Here is a 23,284-nt window from a genome sequence, read left to right on the forward strand (position 1 = left end):
TTTTTTTTTTTCTGGAGTATTTTAAAGCAAGTCACAGGCAGCATTTCATCCAAATATACTTTGTTTGAATTCTTAACAGATAAGGACTTCTTTTTCCTTTCTTTTTTTTAGCAGTTCCTTCATGTGATTATCACACGTAACAAAATTAACAATAATCTTTTAATACGATCTGTGTTTCAGTTTCCTCAGTTGTCTCAAAATTATCTTTTTACAATTAGTTTGCTCAAATCATAATTGAAATGAAGTCATACATTACATTTAGTTGATATGTCTGAAGTTTCTTATAGCAGTTTCCTTGTCTCCTTTTTTTCATACAATTTGTTTATTTAAAACCCTGGGTCAACCCAATTCCCAGAGATATTTCACTGTTTAGTCACTAAGTCCTGTCGGACTCTGCGACCCCGTGGATTGTAGCCCACCAGTCACCTCTGCACATGGAATTTCCCAGGCAAAAATACTGGAGTGAGTTGCCATTTCCTTCTCCAGGGGATCTTAGGCACTGGCAGGCAGATTCTTTACCTTTGAGCCACCAGGGAAGCCCTATATTTGTCATCTTCAAGAAAGATTGCTGTTCTATGTTAGGCCAAAAGACTTATTTTTACAGGTTTCTGCCCCACTGTCCAGGGCAGCTGGCCATGGACAGGAAAACTGCACAATTTCCTATATCTTCTCCTAAAGAAAGTGGAGCTGGGCCAGGCAATGCCCCTCCCCCCACAGACCACATTCTGCCTTCCTTTGGTTCCCTTATTCCCTCTTTCTTCCCCTCCCAGGCAGTCAAGAATGGGACCCTCTGATGAGTCTTTGAATTATCCAGGTTTCGAAGAGTGTCAAAGACTGATACTCAGCTTCAGATCTAGAAGCAAGATTACTGCCACTGGGGCATGACTGTCCAGTCCCTTCCTTGGAGGTGCCCCCAGAGGCCACCACGCTTCCCAAGAGAACTAAAGAGCATTGTCTATTTCCAAGGTGGAGTGGCCAGACTAGCTTTGCCATCTCTTATTCCTTCCTGCCCTTTGGGCATTATTGACATGGGGAGCTGGAATTTCTCTCCCTGCTCTGACACATGTTGCTAGCTGCATGTCCTGAGAGATCTGGCCATCTCTCTCCAGCCCTCTGTCTCGCCATCTGTAAAGTGGGAGAGATTGTCTCTGCCCAGCCTTCTGTACAGTGCTGCTTGGAGACAATAAAGAGGGAAGTGAAGTTGCTGTATAAAGATTACAACATACGTATAACCAACAAGTTGTAGCTCTGAGTTGGCAGTGCCTAAGATGAATGTGGGATTTCTACTAGGGGAAGAGAAACCAACCTACAAGCTTGTTCTGGTCCTATATCTATGGAAAAGCACCTCCACACATAGCTTCTTTGGCTGGGTACACAAAAAGCACCTCCCCCAAACTAAGAAGAGATCTGGACTTGGTGGTACCCAGCCAAAGAAGCTATGACCTCCTTGTCATGAAGAATACCACAATGCCCACTCCTCTTTCCCAGGAATTGCCAAGCAGCGTGGCACAAGTCAGGATTTTGTCTCTTCCCTCTTCCCATTGCCCCTTCTCTATTGGCTACACCACTTTCCTCTTTCCAGGGATCCCTCAAGCACCCCAAAGCCCCAACTCATCTCCAAGAGGAAGTCCAGGAAACACTGCCCCAGGCCCTGGTTACAAAAACTGAAGAGAGTCCAACTCAGCTGCAATAACTGGGTTCTACCCTTCCCAACTGAGGTCCCACACCCCCGACTGACTCTGCTTTCTGGGACCCGGAGACAGGGAGTCACCGTGAGCCAATGCAGAATGTAGCACAGACATACTGAAGAGTCCTCACATTTTTCATTTCCAAACTACACCTAGCTCATAAAAAGCCAGCGAATGTAATAAATTTCTCCACTGCAGAATGTGGTTTTAATTAATTATTGGGTTATTCAAGGTGACTCATGTGTGAAATACAGTTTGCCCTTGTAAAATGAATCTCACATAATGCATTCTGAGTAACAAGCAGCTTGTGATCCTCTCCAGAGGTTTATACAAAACTCATATTTATCCTTTGAAGGTCTTGGGGTGAAATAAAGGTGTGACTTTGGCTTAAAAAGAGCTTCCTCAGCCAGCCAGCAGTACTAAGAGATTTAGTCTTGTTTTCCCAACTGCTTATTTGACAGGGTTTTTTCCCTTAGAAAATCTGGTGTTTCGTGCACGCATGTACATTTATGTATATTAATTACTTGTTGTGCAATGTCTGCAAAGGATATGGGAAGCCATCTCTTTGCAAACTAGAAATGCTGCTAAATTTTGCTTCAGCCAACCTGGCAGCTGCAGGTCTTCCCGCTGCTGGGGCCTCTGAAATTCGATGTTTATCTTCCAAGATTCGTGTTTGCTGCACATCACAAGATCTGTGCTGTGCAAGCACGGAATTGCTCCTGTCTAGAATTTACTCTCTTTTCTGTTTAACTTAAAAGTCCTTAACGCCAAGCACCACACCTACAAAGCAGGCTCCTTCCAAGAAGGAGTGTGGGATCTCTATAGAGCCATTAGCACTGCGGGGCAGGTCCATACCATTAGGGAGTCTACATTGTTTAGACCTTTTTGAGGGATTAGGTTGAATGTGTGCATTTGAAGGGAGTCTGGAGGTACTGTGGGTCCGGGAGCAGTCTGGCTACTCTGAGCAGTGATACCCGATGGCTAGGCTCCTCCCCCTGGTGGCCCAGACAGTAAAGAATCTGCCTGTAAAGCAGGAGACCCAGGGTTAGATCCCTAGGTCAGGAAGAAGCCCCAGAGGAAGTAACGCACCCCCACTCCAGTATACTTGCCTGGAAAATGCCATGGACAGAGGAGCCTGGAGGGCTACAGTCCACGGGGTTGCAAAGAGTTGGCAGGCCTAAGAGACTAACACTTTAACACTTTCCCCAGATCAAGGCAGTACTAGTGGGAGGCGGGGAGAAGGGTAGAGGGGCAGGAGTCCAGGGTGACTTTAAGCATCCCCACCCACAGAGAAGAGGTGGGAAATTCTGGCATTGTGTCTGGATTCCTGACCTAGAGAAGGGTGGGAGACTTTTAAAAGAAGAGCAGGATGAAGTGTTTTCTCTTAGTCTTGGTCTGGCCCCTGAGTTGGGTATGGAGGCTCTGCCAGGGGACCTGGACTGAGCCAGATCTGAGTCAAGAGAGGCCTCCTCCAGTTTGTTTTCTTTCTGGTTTTCTTTTCCTTTTTGCCTCCTTTAATTTTCCTCCTTGGTTTGGATGCCAGAATTTATTTTTTTAGGAAAAGAGAGGCTCGGCTTCAAACACTGCTCAGTTCCTTCTGGACCCCAGAAAGCTGTCCTGGCTGACCCCTTAAGTGGGGTCCTTTCAAATAGTGAGGAAAATCTGTTTCGGCTGGAATCTTGGCCTGGAATTTTTTTCCACACATGACCAAGAGAAGGAGACTCCGAACTGAAACAAAATTGTCTTCCCTCTCTGCCTTAGTCAAATTGTCGGTTTCAGGAGGAAAAAAAATTTGATATCATGTTGAAGTATGTGGGATTATAATAAACCTAGGTAGGGGAGTCACCCTCCCCATGAAGACAACGTGTCCAGTCCATGAAGGGTATCCTAGACGGTACCCACAAGCTCTGCCTGCGAAAAGCCAGAGTGACAGAACCACAGACAGCAGTTGTGCCGTCACTCAAATGCTCTGACCCAACATTTGAGCCAGTTAACCAGTGACCTGCTAATTTTTTCACCAGGCATGAATGACTGAATTAAGCAAAAGCCCCCTAGAGAAATGAATGTAGTCTATGACAGAGACGGACAGAGGGCCAGATGGGAGCACATACAAAGAAAAGAATAAGGATAGAAATTGGAGTGAAATTAGGACATTTCAGTGCATCAGAACAGAGGCGAGGTCCTAGACAGTTGGATAGGAGAGCAGCGGAGGCTGGGACCTTCCAGAACCTGTACTGACACAGATACTGATCTCCCAGTTCAGCACCCGCTGGTTGGCCTTCTAAAGACCAGTCAGCTCAGACAATTCCGGAAGAAATCAGCCAGAGCCATTGTTTGGCTTTTCTCCAACCAAACAATCGTTGATTGGCTGGATTTTTCACTTTCTCTGAGCTGTTAACTCCTGAAGGGAGGTGATCAGGCTCCTTCTGCTCTAATCTAAGAGCAGACTCCCCCACTCCCCAGGGGGGAAATCTGTCACCTTTCCTGGTTCAGTATTGGAAAGGACATGCTTTGGTTGTGTATAAACAAGACAATCTCCAGTGATCCTGAAGTTGTATCAGTTCCAATTGTATTTATTTCTTGATCAGGTTACAAGTCAGAAGCAGGACCAAACAGGACCAAAGACCCACCAATGATTTTCAAGACCCCCAAAGCCAGTAAGTTTTTGCTTTTAGTTTTAGTCTTATTCGTGGTCATCTCTTGCCTGGTGTGACAGAGTCACAGCCATATTTACACAAAGAAAGCTGGAGCATTTAGGCAAATATTCAGATTCCAAGCCCCCATTCCATTTTAGCCAGGCCAGTCAAATGGGGGAGGATGTGACAGATGAACAAGATTCCAAGGGCCCTGCCTGGCGGACTCTGATGTTTCCTTCATTTAGAAGCGCCTTCGGAGAGGACTGAAAATGGGTAGCAGAATCCCCAGGAAGAGAGAAAAAGGAGGAAATAGAGGAAATTAATGGTTTGGGGCTAAATCCAATCAATTTATAATTCCCATATTTGGACCATTTCAGCCTCTGCACAGGTGCTCTTTGAGGAGACATGGCTGCGGGTGGTGGTGGGGTGGAACTGGCTTTCTGTCGCTTAAGTCAAAACCCCTGTGGGGTCTCCAGGAGGGTGGGATCTCATTCTCCTTCAGCAACCCCTCTCCTGACCCAGATGGTCCCCACCTCCCACTCCTACCTCCCTTACTGGCCCATTCCCCCTCACACAATTCATTCTCTGGGTTTGCCAAGGATCCTGCTGACCAAGAAGCCGTCCCCAGTATCTCCTCCTTGACCCAGCTCCAGCAAATGTCTTTTAATCTTTCTGGGCCTCAGTGTCCATATATTTTAGCAAGGAAGGTCAGGAAGAGAGTCGAGGCACTGGTCTAGGCAAGGTGGGATTTGGGACCCAGACGCATGTTTCTCCTGCACGGATTAGAGTCAGTCGCTGGTCGCTTCAGGGACACGGACCCACAGGCGCCCCAGAAGCCGCCGGGCTCTCGCCCCACGTCCCCCAACCCACTCCCGGCCCTCAGATCAGTGTAAGGATCGGGAGAACCTCAGGCCCGTTGGCTTATCTTCGGATAACCTGCCCGAAGGGCCAGCCTGCTTTTGAACGAGGCGCGGGAGCCAGTCCAATATAGGGAGATTGCCCGAAGCGGGCGGTCAAAGATGGTTGGGAAACCAGGCGCTCCTGGGTTCGGGCACTCACGTCTGCCTGGGCCGGTGGGGGAGGCCGCGAGCGGAGCAGAGCAGGGCATTTCCCTCCCGGGGCATTTACTCGCATCAGAGGAGGGTGCCCCTGGCTCTGCCCGGTCTTCATCCCCAGATTCACCCGGGCAGCCCCAGCTTGCCTCGCCCGCCGACTCCCAGCCAAATGGCCGCCGAAACAACATCTCCTAGAGCGGCCCGGCGGGTCTCAGGCGATAAGGTCCGAAGATCTAAAACAGAGCCAAGCAGACCCGGAGGAGGCGGAAAGTCCCTCAACAGTACATGTTTCAACTTCAAATTGAACTGCTAGAGTTTGGTTTGATTTTTGCTCTGAATGGTGCAAATAATGTGTCTTTTTCACTCTTCTGTCGGAGATCTCGGAGGTATAGACCTGGTCTTAGGGCTAAAAGTTAGTTCCTACTCCCCCCATCCCCAAATAAATCTTTTTACTCAGACTACAAGCTAGGTGCCTGCTTTAGTATCGTTCTCTGCAAACTTGTTACAGAAAACAAAACCAAAAAACCTTTGCTTGTATTTTTTAAAACGAGTAAGTTAACGGTCTGGTTTTTACGAGTCCTAAGTGTCTGAGAGAAGTCTGCATTTTCGTTGTTACAAAGATTGCATTAATTAGATCTTATAAGCATACATGTAATTCATTTTTAATTTTTCTGTTTTCAATTTAATAATAAAATTTATCCTGTATAAAATTTATAATGTACACTATTAAAATAACAAATACCAGATTTATAATAATAATAAATACCAGAAAAGTAGTTCTTTGATCACTTCTGACCAGAGGCACTGTTTCCAGAGTCCTTGGTATCCTTACAAGTACCTCTAACAAAAGTGGCAGCACATCAAATATATAGCTTTGCATATTGTCTTTTGTTTTTTAAAAAAATGTTAATGATGCTTTTGTGTCTTTACTAATGTCTTTTTAATGGTTTCATTTTATTGTATGAATGTGCCACAATTTATTCAACCAGGTGACTATTGATAAAATGTTTCCAATTTTCTCTTCCTTTTTTCCTATTATACCAAAATACACTACTCTGTGTATTTATGCAAGTATATGTGTGTCACATGTTCTTAGAAATGGGTTGTATCAAAGGTTTTGTGCATTTTTGATATTCATGGAAGCTGAACCTAGTCTCACAGTGTTAAAGCAATTTGTATGTCCTTTCTCAGAAAACTGTCTTTTCTTGTCCTCCTATTTTTCTATTGTTTTTTGTTAATCTAATTTCTAATTTGTTTTTTATATTTTATTAAAATGTGAGGTCATTTTTTTTTTTTTTTTGGTCAATAGAATTATACTTGTGACTGAGGATTTGAAGTTTATATGTATTAGAGTTTTCCCGACAATTTTTTTTCTTTTCTGGAAGGAATGGAGTGTAGATTTCAGACTATTACCCACTTCGATTTTCTCTTGCAGAGTTTCATTTTTATTGGATAGAGTTGGCTTTTCTTAATCATTTCCTCTCTTCTTCGACTCTCCTTAAGATTAGAAGACAGAAAAGTCCCATGTCGGACTCTGATGGAAACCGCTACAGCGCTGCCGCCGCAGAGCTCGAACCTCAGTCCCGACTCATTGTTTCCCTCCCCCAGAGCCCCGACCCCAGGCAAGCCCCTCCGCAGGTCAGCAGACTCTCACTTAAGAACTCACAAAACCCTAGAAAATTGAGGTAGAGTCTAAGATACGGCTGCTCCAAACAAACACCTGGCAGATGGGCCTTAGGAGATTCGGCCCTTCGGGGTTCTGGACGGGGGAGGACAGTCTGTCGACTTGGCCTCGGTTCTTGGGATACTGAGAGAAAGGCGCTCCCTCTCGGGACCTAGTGATCTCCACGCATTTATTTATTCCCAGAGGACACCTGGAACGGCGGGACTGACGTGGGCTGGGGAGAGGCGGCGGGGCTGAAGCTGGGGGACGAGGGAGGCCAGCGAGGAGTAGGAGGTATTAGGGAACGGGGGAGCCGCACAGGCCGCGAACGAAGGAGCCGCACAGGCCGCGCGTACCACTCTCTTCAGAGGCCCCCTTCAGCGGCGGGATCCTCGAAATGAGCCAACTGCCCCGCATCCTGCCTCGCAAAACTCCAGGAGGGTTCCCCTGTCTCAGGTCGCAAACACAGCCTCTTTCTAAAGCACTGGATATTCCGGGGGCTCAAAAGCAGCCTTTGCAGCGCTTTTCTGGGAAGTAATCCTCATTCCGCTCATTCCCACCACTTCCAGAAATTCTTTGGAAGGCAGAATGGTTTGCGCCTTGATCCTACCCGGGCGCTATAAAAAGAAATTGGGCCCCCAAAACATTAGGCCGATCGTTAGAGAAAAGATCGAGAGAGAATTCGGGCCCTGCAGAGTTCCAGCGTCAGGAGCCGGATATACACAAGGAGGCGAGGATGTGCCTGCCAACACTTACTGAGCACTTGCTGTGTGCCCGAAACTGACTAGGAACTGGGGGGGAATTTCAAGCCAGTCAAATGCCTCGGGGTAGCGTTTCAGATTTGAAAACAAGATATACTTTCCCCACGATTTGGTATAAAGTTTTATCCCCTCAGAATTATTGAAATTGAGGTATGGATTTGGTAAATCGAATTTTAAAGGCTTTTTAAAATTAGATTATAACATCTATTTCTTAGTCAAAAGACCTCTTTCCCAGGAGAGTTCTGAGGGGCTTTCTTTCTTTTGGGGGAGGCTTTCTTATTTGATTTCTGGTCAAAGGACTTTTAACTTCTTGTTTTTGCATTATTTGCATTATTTTGCATTATTTGCATTATTTCAGGTGAGAAAATTTTCCGATTTATCCAAACAATTGCTTGAGTGTAGACCACATATTTGGGTTGAAGAGCTCAGCTCCTGTCCGGAAAGGGAGGGAGTTCCTCCAGGAAGAGGAGCTCTCCATCCCCACTCCAGAGACCCTCTGTCCTCCCCTGTGGATGCCTTCTCCACACCCCCAGCTCCCTCTTTGGCCAGAGCCTGTTTTCCTGGGGTGTTTTTTTCCAGAAGACTTCTCTTTCTTAGGAGGAATGGAGAGACAAGGATTTGAGGGCAGAACCAGTGTCCCTGGTCGCAGCGGGGTGCTTGAAGCAAGTGACTGGGATGAGAAGAACCAGCTTTCTAACAGTGGTTCCCTCCACCCTGGACAGATGGTCTGTGAACCTGGGGCTATGATCCCCCTGGGCTTTGGGGAAAACCACCAGCATCCTGTTTCCCAGCAACTGATTGTTTCTGATGTAGACAGTCTCCTATTTAGTGTGATCCCCTTTTAGTGTGTGTGTGTGTGAGCATCACTTCAAAAAGCAAAGGGAACTAAGAAAGCAAGAACATAATATGGTGGTTACTAGACCCAGTGGACAATCCAGTCCTTTTCACGCCCCACCCCACATATTTAGGTTTGGGCTGAGAGGGATTTTAAGCTTCAGTTTCTGAAATTGTGGTTGACATTCTCTGTGTCAATTTCTCCTTTCAGTCTCTTAATTTTTACTGTTTCCTGGAGCTCTTCTGAGACAAACTACACAGGCAAGGTGAGTTGTGGCAGGACAGAGCGTGAGAGAACACTATTTTAGACCAACCAGCTTTCACAGAAAGTTGACTCCCCATCCTGAAGCATGAGAATGGGGGAGGGGATGGGGATGAGGCAAGGTTGCTCGTCCCACTGGAGTCCAGCCCCTGGGAGAAGTGAAGACTCACACCGCTCGACCCCTCAGCTGGGGTCATGGAAAGGACAGGCAGAGAAGTCTAGAAATGCAAAGAAGTTAACGATGTTTGGCCGTCTGGGGGCTTATCGGTGTGTCGGGGTCAGGCGGGGGCCGAGGCATCAAGCTCCGGCAAACAGGGCCTGGGTCGGGGCTGCACGGTGAGGAGGCTGACTCAACATGGGACCACGTGGCACCTGGACTGGGGACGGTCCACTTAGGAGCTTCTGGGAGCAAGGAAGGGGGTAGCTGGTGAAATATTAACACCCCACTCCACCCCAGGTTCTGAAGGGGGAACCGCTCCTCAGAGGTCATGGACTAGAAGAGCCGGGAGGCTGCTACCCCCTCCTCTCTGCACCTAAGATCCAAACCCTTTCAGTTCTCAACCTGTGGCCTCTGGGAAGGTGCAAGTTCTCAGCTTTCCTCTACCTCCTTGCTCCTCCTCCCCAAGGGCAAACAGCCTCTTGGCCTGGTGCGGGGGTGGGAGCAGGGAAAGGGTGAGCAGAAATCTCTAGGCTTTAGACAAAGACAAGCCAGGACGGTCTTAAAGTGAACTGGAGGTCAGGCGGGATGGGATATGAAAACCCTTTTCCACATCCCTCAATTCTGACGGCGCCTGGGGATGGAGAGTGCCCAGGGCCCCCTCAGAGTTTTCCCATGGTTGAGTGCACTTCTGGGCCTGGCAGGCGGGCTCAGGAGGGATGCCTGGGAGGCTGGGGAGTCCCAGAGGCGATTACTGGCAAGGCAGCGTGGGGTTTCCGAGGCTGGATCGCCTCTGCATTCGAGGCCGTTGGGCAGGGGCCGGGTTCGGGTGCCTCCCAGTGGTGAATCAGGCTTCTGACCTCTGCGCCATCCCGGCCCTGCTCCGGAGGGTAAACATCCTCTGCACTTTGAAAACTGGTGGGACAAGAAAGCGAGGGGGTGGCTGGGAGAGGGAGGGAGGAAAGGAGAGAGGCTGAGAGGAGAGGAGGTTCTGAAATCCTCTCTCTCTTTTTCCTGCCAGGAATCTTTGAGGGCAGCCTGCAGGACGAAGAAGGAGCATCCCACTGTCGATGTTTCTCTCTAGCTAGATAAAAAAATCAGTTTTCTGGAGCCTCAGAAATGAGACTTGGAAAATGACCCCAGTGTTGGAGGATGGGGGAAAGGACTGTCAGGTCTCAGTTGGATTCCCATTCCCTCAGAATCAGCTAAAGGATATCCCTCTGGAGGGACACCGGGCATCTATGAAGGGTTGAGGGCACAGGCAGGACAAGAGGAAATTCTCATTTCTTGGGGACGGACTTGGTTACTAAATCTTAAGAACATACTTACTATGGCTATCATTTTTAATGTTGAAGATGATATAAAGGGAGCCTGTTTTGACTCTCAATTGAAAGTCATTTTTGGGCCCTGGTTGGAGTACAAAGAAGCTGTGAGGTCAAACAGACCCAGCATAGACCTGGATCCCTCTCCTCACCAGCTTCACCAGCTTCACCAGCTTCATCTCCCTGAGCATAGCCTCCTTGCCTGTAAAAGGGGGATAATACTAACAGTCACAACACTGATGCTAGAATCATATCAACACAGTACATAGCCCAGGACTTCGTGTCAGCAAAAATGTCCCACCAGCCTCAGCTTCCTCTCAGACCTTCTTAAGGCCCCAGGGACACAAGTCCCAGAAAAACCCTCAGGCACTTGCCTCCACCCAGTTACAGCCAAGTGTCTAGAGTGACTGAGAAGTGAATGAAAGACAAAGTAACACCAAATTCCACTCTTCTCCACAGACCCCAGAGAAGAAGGAAGGAAGGGAAAACGTAGGCAGAAGGGAGGAAGGAAGGATAGGAGGGAGGGAAGGAAAGGGAGAGCGCTCCGTTCCCTTTCTTCAGGTGTCCAGGCTGTAGCCCACCACCACACCAAGAGAATCAATAGCTCTGGGAAGAGGCAGATGCATTTAAATCAAAGCTACCAAATGCAGAGACACCCCTAACAGCCGGTGTTTTACTCCAACGATGAAAATAATTCAAGAGAACAGCCAGGCTGAAAACTCTTCTTGGACATCAGAAGACCTTCCTTGAGACTGCTCTAAACTGTCTACGACTTGGACGGTCGTCACTGAGTTCAGTTCTGTAAGACTGGAGTTGCTGCCATTCCCACCCTGTCTTCATGGGAGTCCTTACAGAAGCAGCCAAGAAACGGAGGTGACCACGCTGAAACGCACAGCTCTGCTCCCTGACTAGCCTTACACTGATCTAAACACTAGAAACTGACTCCAAGCATGAAGTGTAAGTTCAAGCAACCGAGGTCCAGGCGTCCCAGGTCTCCCCTGGGCTTGGAGACATGGACTGTTCAGTCTTGAACCGACACCTATTGGTTTATTCCACTTCTCAGGCTCAGTCTTCGTCTGTTAATGGATATAGTAGCCCCCTCATCAGGTGGTTTGGGGGATAATAAAGCTTGTTATGCGCTTTGCCCCAGTATCTGGAACATGATGACTGCTGAATAAACAGCAGCGATGCCTACGGAGTCTCTAGTCCATATCGGAGGAAGCCAATTTCACGCCCTAATGTTACCTCAGAGGCTTTGTGGAGCGAAGCCGAGAGTGGAGCGAGGGGGAAGCGCTTGGTAACCGGCGTTCTGGCCCTGGCCTGAGCATTCTTAGCGGAATCTCAGGCGCGGCCCGGCCAACCTCTGTTCTACTTCCACCCCGGACCCATCGTCCCGCGACCCCGCTAGGGCGAAAGCCTGGCCTCTGTCTACGGGGAGCCCTTTCGCCCGCGCCCGCGGCGCCGGTCGTGGTTCTGGCGCCGGAGCCGGGATGCGCTGGGCGGGACAGCGCGTGTGAGGCGCGGTGTCTGGGAAGCAGGCAGCGAGAAACGGTCCACCAGGGACTTTTCTCTCCTGGACTCAGCGCCCCGAATCAGCCTACTCCCTGGGTCGCTTAGGAACCGCACTTCGGGCCTGGGTGGTGGGGAGCGAGGTTTTTACTGCTCGTGTCCTAATCTCCAACAACAGGCAAATTTCCCCCATGCGCTTTTGCCGGGCGGCATCTTCTCCAACAGAAGTTCCAAACCAGCTCTGCACAGGCCTCGCTCTCTCCCGAGGACCCGCAGCCCACCCTGCCTTCTAAATCCTCTCTCCAGAGACAGGGACTGGAGGACTTGCTCCAAGTGCGCCCTTCACCTCCTCTTTCCCAGGCTCCTTCTGACAGTGGCTTTTCCCTGCAAGGTTCCTAGAAGCAGAGCAAATGAAAATGTTAGAGGAAAAGTACTGATTCTGTCCCTCCTTCTCCTCAAACTGTCATGTTGGAAAAATAATCAGAAAATTTCAAATAACCAGGAAATCTGCTGAGAAATGGGGACCCAGAAGGGAACAGCCAACCCAAGAATTGGCTTTTCTTTTATCAATAGGAGCCCAGTCCCTCCATTAGATATGAATATAGCTTCTGTGTGGCTGCCAGTGAAACATATATTTCCCAACCAGGCGGCAAGACCTGACTAAGAGGCTGCAGGTCAGAAGAGGGTCTATTCAGACAGTGTCCAAACACAACGAAATTATAACATGAAAAGCAGAGCTCTTGATTCAGATCTTTCCTGTTTAAATAAGGGGTGAGGGTAAAAAGCACTGGTGAAATATCCAAATAACTGAAAATATTTGTAAACAAATTCTTCTCACTGGGCCTCTGTTTGTGTTGGTGGGTGTGGCACACAGAATCAGGGGTCTACTAGCTGTTTCTTAATAACCCCTCCCCCTCCTTTGAGCTTCCCAGATGGCACTAGTGGTAAATAACCCATCTACCAATGCTGAAGACATAAGAGACGTGGGTTCAATACCTGGGTTGGTTGGGAAGATCCCCTGAAGAAGGCATGGCAACCCACTCCAATATTCTTGCCTAGAGAATCCCATGGACAGAGAAGCCTGGCAGACTGTAGTCCATAGGGTCTCAAAGAGTCAGACACAACTGAAGTGACTTAGCACACACGCATGCTCCTTTGAGTGGCCCCTCATTTTCTCAGAAACAGAAAGAACTCAAGTCCGCTTTAGAGTGTGAGAGCTCTGCCAGTGGAAGGACTGTGGGAACTGACAGGGGAGAGCTTGGAGTGGAGAGTGGAAAGGCAGAGGGGATAAGAAGTGCAGCAGACGCTGAGTCAGAGGCCCTGAGACAAAGTCCTGGCTCTGTGTCTTTAATGTCTCCTTGCCTCAGTTTTCTCATCTGCAAGATGGGGATAATACTGATCTATAAGCCTGCTGTGAAGAATAAATAAAGTAATACATGGGAACATGCTTGATCATCATCTTATGTTCCCTGGCCTGTGCCTAACTCAAAGGGTATCATGGCAAGGATAGCAAGGGTCCAGGTTTTGCCCCAACCCAGGGATGGGTATGAGTGTCCCTCTGGCTATTCAATGCCCTGACCCCTGGGCTCAGCTGGCTCGGTCTCACCCTCTACCAGATCCAAGGGCAAGTGAGAGTCCATCTCAGCAGGCTGCCCCAGCCCCTGTTTACTTTGGCCACGTTGTGATGGCCCTGCTGGGTTTGCCAACAGGATTTGGGTGTTTGCTCTCCTGCCTGGCATGACTGCAGAGGCAGCTGGCACTCTGCTCCTGATTGTCATGCTGATCAGTGTTGCTCACAGCAAGGGGATGCTGTGACTCCCTGCTGCTTCCACCCCCTTCTCAGATGGGTGGAGTCTCTTTTTATTATCATTCCTAAGACTCCTAGGCTCAGGAAAGCAGGGTGGTAGAGAGATACCACAGTCCTTCCCTTTAAAATGGCTGCCCAAAGAGTATGTACTCAAGAATTAAAAGGAACCAGGAAATAGCAAAAGAAATCAGACAGGGAGCTGAAGACACCAAGCACAAAATCTAAATTAAAAAAAATTAAGTCCTAGGTTTTGCTTTTTTTCCTCACACTTTTTCGGGACAGTAGATGTTCAGGAATAAAAAGGAAGGGGGGCTTCCTGAGGCCACCCCAGACCAATCATGGCCTGTGGTTCAGGAAAGTCATGGCAGAAGCATCATCAGCAGGTGCATGGTGGGAAAAACACATGCTCATAACGATCCTTTCCCACCTCAGGGCAGCTCCAGGAGCCTCTCACCACCTCCCGAGCACATAGTGTGCTCTCAGGAGACGTGCAATATCCTCCACAGGACACATTGCCAATTGGCTTTCCTAGGCTGCTGGTTAATAACTTAGAGTCATGCCTGGAGAATGGAAAATAATTGAAAGCAATGCTTAGTAAATTGCAGTTTCAAGGTCTTCATTGCCTTTCTAACAATTTGCAAAACCCATTTTATTGCTTTTTTAGATTCCTTGAGTTGAAATGCCACTGTGTGCTGTAATTAAGCTAAGTGACATGCCAGCTGTAAAGACAAGGCTTGTGAATGATTACATTTGGCTCATGTAATCATCCAGCATGGGTGGGGGAGGATGCTTGGAACAGCTGCCAGTCTGCTCACCTCACACCCACTGCCAGGGTGAAGGGAAAACTGGACTGATTTTGCCTGTTTGAGGTGGCCACAGCTGTCCAGTGGGATGAGTCAGATGAGTGGCTCCCGAACTTCACTATGTACCAGGACCCTCTGAGGGAGATTTCTAAATCCAAGGTCAATACCGCCCTACACCAGACAGATTGACTAATTTTGTCTGAGGGAGTGGAGGCACCGGATAGTTTTTTAAGCTGCTCAGATAGTTTTGAGTCTAGAGAACCTTCCTGATCCAACATGGCTGCATTTAACAGCTTTGTCTTCAGAAAATCATTTTTGTATTTGGAAACGTGTCCTTCAGTGCTGCTTTTTTAAATCCATCTGGAGACAGGAACTCATCCATCTGCTTTATGAAACAAATACTCTGATCTCCATCCCCCAAAGCTCCAAAGTTCCTATTTTCTTTGACGGGACTCAGTTCTTTTGAGGCCATCTTTCTTGTTTCCTTTCCTTTTCCCCCTCCATTCATTCAGCTGCTCTGTCCCAGCTCTACAATGTTTGTCTCCCCTGTCTCCCTTTCTTTCCCACAGTCAGCCATCCTGATAGGGGCTGCAAGGGCTTGGATCATTGTATGAGCCTCCTAACCTCTCTCCCAGCTTTGTTCTCTCCCCCTTACTAGTCATCCATTCTACCATCTACTACGAGATTCACCTTTCTAACACTAAATAAAACCTATCCCATTCAAAAACCTTTAGTGGTTTCCTGCTGCTGCTGCTGCTAAGTTGCTTCAGTAGTGTCCAACTCTGTGCGACCCCATGGACTGCAGCCTACCAGGCTTCTCCGTCCATGGGATTCTCCAGGGCAAGAACACTGGAGTGGGTTGCCATTTCCTTCTCCAGTGGTTTCCTACTGCCTATTAAATTAGGTTAACATTTCCCAGGAAAACATTTTAGACTCTCCACTACATCAATTCATTTGGCAAGTATTTACTGAATCACAGTTTGGTCCTAAGCACCAGGCTGAAAGCAGGGGATACAAAGAAGTAGACATATGGTACAGTCCAGTGGAGAGACAGCCACAAACAAGTTCACCATCATCATGAAGTTTACGATAATGAAACAAAGAACACCTGGGTCTCCAAGGCCCTCTTTTAAACTATCTTTCCATTGTCATCTCCCAGTTATCCTTTCGGATCCAGCCAAATTGGACTAGACTTTACTTCTTTTGTCCCGGGTTGTTTATATTTTCTTCCAGAACTTTATTACTCAGTCCCACACCTCATACTCACTTTTTACAACCCTGTTTATATGGAGAAGATATTTGTAAATGACATACTCAGTAAAGGGTTACCATCTAAAATATATAAAGAACTCACAAAACTCAATAGCAATTTTTTTTAAAGCCAAACAATCCAATTAAAAATGAGCAGAAGGCCTGAACATTTTTCCAAAAAAAGACATATAGCTGGTCAACACGTGAAAAGATGCTCAACATGTGAAAAGATGCTCAACATAACTGATTATCAGGGTGTAACAGGCAACAAGTGTTGGTGAGGATGTGGAGAAAAGGGAATCCTCATGTACTGTTGGTGGGAATGCAGATTGGTGCAGCTACTATGGAAAACAGTATAGAGGTTCCTCAAAAAATTAAAAATAGAACTAACCATATGATCCAGATATTCTACTTTTGGGTATTTATCCAAAGAAAATCAAAACACTAACTAGAAAAGATATATTCACCCCTATGTTCATTCCAACATCATTTACAATAGCCCAGTTATGGAAGTAACATAAGTGTCCTTTGATAGATAAATAGATGAAGAAGATGTAGTGTACATACACAATGGAATATTCCTTAGCCATAAAAAGAATGAAATCTTGCCATTTGCGACAACATGGATAGTTCTAGAGAGTGTTATGCTAAGTGAAATAAGTTAGACACGGAAAGACAAATGCCATATTATTTGACTTATATGTGGACTAAAAAACAAAACAAATGAACAAACAAAACAGAAACAGACTCAGAGATACAAAGAACAAACTGGTAACCACCAGAGGGAAGGCAGGTTGGCTAAATAGGTGAAGGGGATTTAAGAGAAACAAACTTCCAGTTATAAGATAAATAAATCACAGGGATGTAATGTACAGCATAGGGTATGTAGTCCGTAATATGGTAATACTTTGTTTGGTAACAGATGGTTACTACATTTATGGTGGTGATCAATTCACAATGTGTGTAAATGTTGAACCACTATGCTGTATACCTGAAACTGATATAATATTGTTTGTCAATTGTATTTCAATTAAAAAATTTTTTTGAAGGAAAGGCATTTTGAACCTAAATTTTTATACAAAATTTCATACAAAGGCAAATAAATCATCACTGCAATGTGAAATTTTTTACATTAAAATTTTTAATTAAAAAATCCATTTATCTTTTTCCGTCACCTCAAATATCACCTCTTCTAATGAAGCAGACTTAATCTTCGCAACTGGGTGTGAGGGCATTTCCTTCTCATCCACCGATGCTCTTCTTTAGTGGAACTTAAATCTGACTAGTTATCCGGGGACCCGTCTTACCCCACCGCGCACTCCATGGGGGCAAGGACTGCCACGAGCATTTTTTGTCCCCCATAAGCATTCAGCAGACAATTGCTCTGCATAGCTCCATGGCTGAACAAGCAGGAGGAGGTGGGGCTAGGAAAGCATCCTACTCTTAATAATATTTTGCCTTTGGACAACCCAGAGCCATTACAGCCTCTAGGCAGGATCAGCTACTTAATTTGGTGGGCCCAATGCAAAAATGAAAATACAAGACTCCTTGTTCACAAATTATTCAGAATTTCAAGATGGTAACAGCATTAAACCAGATGCAAGGCCTTCCTAGCGTGGAGCCCTGTGTGACTGCATAGACTGCACGACCATGAAGGTGACCCTGTCGTTAGGTTCAAAAGTGCTGGCACCAAATTGTCCCTTAGGAAGACAAATAATTCTGACTTCACCTTAAGAGACTTCCATTTTATCAACTCAGGAACCTTGACTGGCTGGAGTTGGTGACTAGGGAGAAAAAGGGAAAGATACAGAGCTTCTAGGAAGTCCCATTTCAGCAAGTCTTACACCTTTTCTCTGGGCCAGACTATGACCTATGGCAGCCTAATAGTGATGGTGGCATCAGAAAGGGCAATTTGAGTTAGGATGGTAGGGAAGGCAGCCGGAAGATACTTGGGCACAGAGCTGCTGGTGTAGGAGGAGGTCTGGTCTTTACCTGATGAAGCTACAGCTGTCCTGATTCCCTTACTCGGGGCTCAGAGTTCTCCATCAAGCCCTAGCTCTTTGTCTTTTCTCTCTGGAGTTGAAGACCACTGACACTGACCTGGTGGTGCCCTGAGGGCTCTGGACTTCTGGAAATGGGGAGTCCTTCCTTGCAACACTCCTCCCTTCATGTTGCTCTATCCTTGGGAGTGTCCTGGATGGCAGTGCTGTGTGAGGGACCCATAAGAACGCCACTGGTGGGGCAGCTAGGACGTGTCCTGGGGCAGCACCCATAACTCCCGGAAGTCGTGGTTCTCCAGGACTGTGAGCTAACTGGGGGGTGGGACAAAAAGCAAGGCTGTTAGCTTCCGTAGTGCTAAAGGGAGGTAGTCATAAGACCAGGCTCTCTAGATGAGGAAATAAAACTTTCAGTTGCTTCTGCAGGCATCGTAGACACTGTAGGAAGAGACAAATCATTTCCTGGGAGTAAGAGGAAGAAATGGCAGAAATCCAGTCTGACTCTGGAAAGAAAAAAAAAAGATTTTTTTCTTAGATTTTTCTTTAAAATGGCTTCTAGAATATTTAAGTCAATTAACTTTCATCATCACCATTCCTATCTTGTGGTGATTCACATCCATTACCTACACAACATTCATATTCCTGAATCCTTATCATAGCCCCAAACATTTGACAAGGATCATTTAAGAGCTGCTAACCTGGCTGGTCCAGAGACAACAAGTGGTACTTGTTAAGAGCACAAACTTAGCTCCCAGTATCTGTGTGCCCTTGGGCAAGTTAAGTTCTCTAAACCTTGGTTTCCTCATTTGAAAAAAGAGAATAACAGTGGTACTTACCACAAAGAGTTGCTTTGAGGATTGAGATACTGTAGGCAAAACTTTTAATACACCCCAAACAAGTGTCCAGTCTGTGTTGGGCTCAACACCATCAGCACAGTATCGTTACCACCATCATCACTGTAGCTACATTTATCGAGGAGGTTGCCAAGCACCCTGCATTAGCAAGCTTTAAATCATCCTTAAGTGCTACAAAAGGGACTATTTATCCCCTAAAGCTCAACTGTTAGCAGATCTGAAGCCCTGACCTCAGTGGCCTCACTGCGAAAGTGGATCCCAAGGAAGGATGATGAGGTTATAGAGATTTAAGCAGAAAAATGGAGGAATTTGTCAGGGCTCCCTTCCTCACATGAGTCAGGATGGGATCTAAGTTCATGGCGGATTGGTAAAGAGGAAGAAACACCGAAACCCACCACTGTGTGACATTGGGCAAATCAGTTAATGTTCCCAAACCTTGATTCTCTTCCTCTGCAAATTGAGGATAAGGGAATAATTCTGTCTTGCCAACCTCACAGCATTGACCTGAGGCTTACATGAGAGACAGTAGGTAAACGTGATGTGTGGAAGGTATTGTTATTATACCTACAGAGAAAGTTTATGATCTGTAGTCTGAACATCTGCTCTGCGCTTTCCTTCTCTAATTCAAGCATTATGCAGAAGCCCTATTCTCATACCCATCCTGCTCCATTTGTAAACCAACTCGTTGACAGGCATTCTGCTGCATATAATTAGACTTTTCCCAGTTTGCCTTGTATGTGTCAGTTCCTTGCAGTCTGATCAGCTGGGAATTTTGAGAAGCCATTACTTGACCTAAAAGCAGAGGATAAGCTCTGAGATCTGGTGACTCCACACAATACCCTGGAATGCCCTGCTTGGCCGTGGCCACCACTGCTTCCTACAGAGATACCTTCACTAAAGAGCCATTTATCATTCCCTTAGCTCTAACTGAAGACTAATATTAAAAATACCACTTGAAAGAAAGAGTGGTTGTAGAGCTTGAGGATTGGGAATCAGAAACATCTGACTCAAACCCTTCACCACTGAAAGCTGTGGAACCTCCTGAATGTTAAACCTTATGCTCTTTGAGCCTCAGTTTTTTCTTTTCTAAACTTCACAATTATGATTGAAATTAAATTATATATATATACACAGAGAGAGAGAGTGCTAGTGCCTATAGAGTACATTACCAAAAAAAAAGAGTAAATTTTACCATCATTAATATTCATTAGAAAACATGCCAGTACCTTCAGCCATCGTCTACTATGGTAGAAAAAGTCCATAATGGCAAGTGACCACATGACAAACTGCTCTTAGAAATCAGAGGCAGTGAAAAGAATCACCCCTAAAGAATCACCTGTTTACTAGATGAGTAAATTTATCTTTACTCATTTAGGAGAAAATATCAAAACCTTCTCTGCCTACAAATCCCAGAGCTCCTCATGGAGTCCAAATCCAAGCTGGACTTTGCTAAAGAATGGCCTGAAGAAGCAGCATCCCACGTCATAGCTGTTCACCAAGGTTCAACTGAGAGAGAAGCTATCTTTGTTCCCAGACTAGTTACATGAGTGCCAGTGTGTACAGAGATGTGCCAAGAGGTTGCTGTTGTTCAGTCACTCAGTCATGTCCCACTCTTTGTGACCCAATGAACTGCAGCACGCCAGGCTCTCCTGTCCTCACCATCTCCCAGAGCTTGCTCAAACTCATGGTCATTGAGTTGGTGATGCCATCCAACCATCACATCCTATGTCATCCCCTTCTCCTCCTGCCTTCAATCTTTCCCAGCATCAGGGTCTTTTCCAATGAGTCAGTTTTTCACATCAGGTGGCCAAAGTATTGGAGCTTCAGTATCAATCCTCCCAATGAATACTCAGGACTGATTTCCTTTAGGATTAACTGGTTTGATTGCCTTGCAGTCCACGGGACTTTCAAGTCTTCTTGAACACCACAGTCCAAAAGCATCAATTCTTCAGCGCTCAGCCTTCTTTACGGTCCAACTCTCACATCCATACATGACCACTGGGAAAACCATAGCTTTGACTAGACCGACCTTTGTCGGCAAAGTAATGACTCTGCTTTTTAATGCACTGTCTAGGTTGGTCATAGCTTTTCTCCTAAGGAGCAAGCATCTTTTAATTTCATGTTTGCAATCACCATCTGCAGTCATTTTGGAGCCCAAGAAAATAACATCTGTCACTGTTTCCATTGTTTCCCCATCTATTTGCCATGAAGTGATGGGACTGGATGCCATGATCTTAGTTTTCTGAATGTTAAGCCAGCTTTTTCACTCTCCTCTTTCACCTTCATCAAGAGGCTCTTTAGTTCCTCTTCACTTTCTGCCATAAGAGTGGTGTCATCTGCATATCTGAGGCTATTGATATTTCTCCTGGCAAACTTGATTCCAGCTTGTGCTTCATCCAGCCCAGCATTTCGCATCATGTACTCTGCATATAAGTTAATAAGCAGAGTGACAATATACAACCTTGACATATTCCTTTCCCAATTTTGAACCAGTCCACTGTTCCATGTCCGATTCTAACTGTTGCTTCTTGACCTGCATACAGGTTTCTGAGGAGGCAGGTAAGGTGGCCTGGCATTCCTAACTCTTTAAGAATTTTCCACAGTTTGTTGTGATCCACACAAAGACTTTAGTATAGTCAGTGAAGCAGAAGTAGATGTAGAAGTAGCCAAGAGCTTAGGGGATGAAGAAACCCACAGAACCAGCCCTAATCTTGGGGAGTGCCCTCTCCGGGGTTGGGGTAGGAGGATGAAGACCCTGCCTTCAGGGAAACCCCAGTGTGACGGTGCAGACATAGTCTGTGTCCTCGGGAGTCTCTGATTAGGGAGACAAAAAAGTCCAAAACAGGATGTGATGTTATTTTTTCTGCTAAGAGGTCCAGAGCCAAATTCAATTGCCATTTTAGGAAGCACTTAATCATACCCTTTCAATATAATTATTTCTCCCTTTCTCAGTGTGGCTTCTGATCATTATAACTTTATTTTAACACTCATATTGCATATGTTTTCATGCCCCAGGCTTCCTAGTGGTTCAGTTGGTAAAGAATCTAACTGCAATGCAAGGAGACCCAGGTTTGATCCCTGGGTCAGGAAGATCCCTTGGAGAAGTAAATGGCAACCCACTCTAGTATTCTTGCCTGGGAAATCCCATGGACAGAGGGGCCTTGCAGGCTACAGTCCATGGGGGTCATAGTGAGTCAGACACAACTCAGCGACTAACCCCCCTCCCCTCCAACCACATATTATCCACCTCACTTTAAAAAATATTTATTTACTTGGCTGCATCAGATCTTGGTTGCGGCACACAAGTGCAGTTGCTCCAAGGCATACGGGATCGTAGTCCCCCTATCAGGGGTTGAACCCGTGTCCCCTGCATCACAAGGTGGATTCTTAACCACTGGACCACCAGGGATTACCAGGGAAGTCCCCTATCCTTCCCTTTAAAAGTAGGAGCATAAATAACTTAAAATTCTAGAAACTTATGAACCAGAGACAGTGGGGGTGGGTTTGAGCCCCATCAGGACTGAGGAGTTTTGTTCCTATAACAGGTCCACAGGTCAGGGTGGCCATCACAGGTTCCTCTGCCCAGGCCTGGGTCTACATATAGGATAGTCTTCATTTCCACACTAGAGAGATGTCTTCAAAAGGCAAATTCCCAGTGGCCTGTCCCAAATCTCGTGTCAGGATTTCCAGAGGTGTGGCCTTGGAAACTACAGGCTTAACAAGGGCCCCCACACAATTCATATCATCACGGAAGTTTGGGAAACACTAGGCCAATTTTTTCCTTTGAGGGTGGTGAGAGGACCATCAGAACACGTAGTGGAACTTCTTAAAATGCAGATTCCTGGACCCCTCAGTAGGACCTACTGATTCAGAACTTCTAGGAGCAGGCCTTGGAATATGCATTTTTATGAGCATCCAAAGTGATGCATATGGGCTGATATTCACTCGTCAGCCCTTCTGCAGTGTGAACTATAGGCCACAAGGGGGTCAGGTCAGACTGTCCGGTCAGTCTGTTTTAGGTGGCAGAAGTGAATGAGATGATTAAAATTTATCTCCTATAGGCAGTCAAGCAGTATAAATCCCTCCACCATCAGTTCAGTTCAGTTCAGTTACTCAGTCGTGTCTGACTCTTTGTGACCCCATGGACTGCAGCATGCCAGGCCTCTCTGTCCATCACCAACTTCCACCCAAACCCATGTCCATTGAGTTGGTGATGCCATCCAACCATCTCATTCTCTGTTGTCCCCTTCTCTTCCTGCCTTCAATCTTTCCCAGCATCAGGGTCTTTTCCAATGAGTCAGTTCTTCGCATGAGGTGGCCAAAGTATTGGAATTTCGGCTTCAGCATCAGTCCTTCCAATGAATATTCAGGACTGATTTCCTTTAGGATGGACTGGTTGGATCTCCTTGCAGTCCCAAGAACTCTCAAGAATCTTCTCCAACACCAGAGTTCAAAAGCATCAATTCTTCTGCGCTCAGCTTTCTTTATAGTCCAACTCTCACATCCACACGTGACTACTGGAAAAAAAGCTTTGACTAGATGGACCTTTGTTGGCAAATAATGTCTCTGCTTTTTAAAATGCTGTCTAGTTTGGTCATAACTTTCCTTCCAAGGAGCAAGTGTCTTTTAATTTCATGGCTGCAGTCACCATCTGCAGTGATTTTGGAGCCCAAGAAAATAAAGTC

The 23,284-nt window shown here is 46.4% G+C and overlaps 1 protein-coding gene across 1 annotated transcript in view; it reads right to left on the reverse strand.

Annotated features, from left to right (window-relative positions):
• Positions 1-16,878: 16,878 nt before the first annotated feature.
• TTLL6 (tubulin tyrosine ligase-like family, member 6) overlaps positions 16,879-23,284 on the reverse strand; it is a 46,822-nt gene continuing 40,416 nt past the window's right edge. Inside the window, exon 16 of the mRNA XM_010842744.1 lies at positions 16,879-18,248. The gene's annotated coding sequence lies outside the window, so the exon portion shown is untranslated. The remainder of the gene's footprint in view (positions 18,249-23,284) is intronic.

The sequence above is a fragment of the Bison bison genome, unplaced genomic scaffold, assembly GCF_000754665.1.
Source record: "Bison bison bison isolate TAMUID 2011002044 unplaced genomic scaffold, Bison_UMD1.0 scf7180017864180, whole genome shotgun sequence".
NCBI lineage: Eukaryota > Metazoa > Chordata > Mammalia > Artiodactyla > Bovidae > Bison > Bison bison.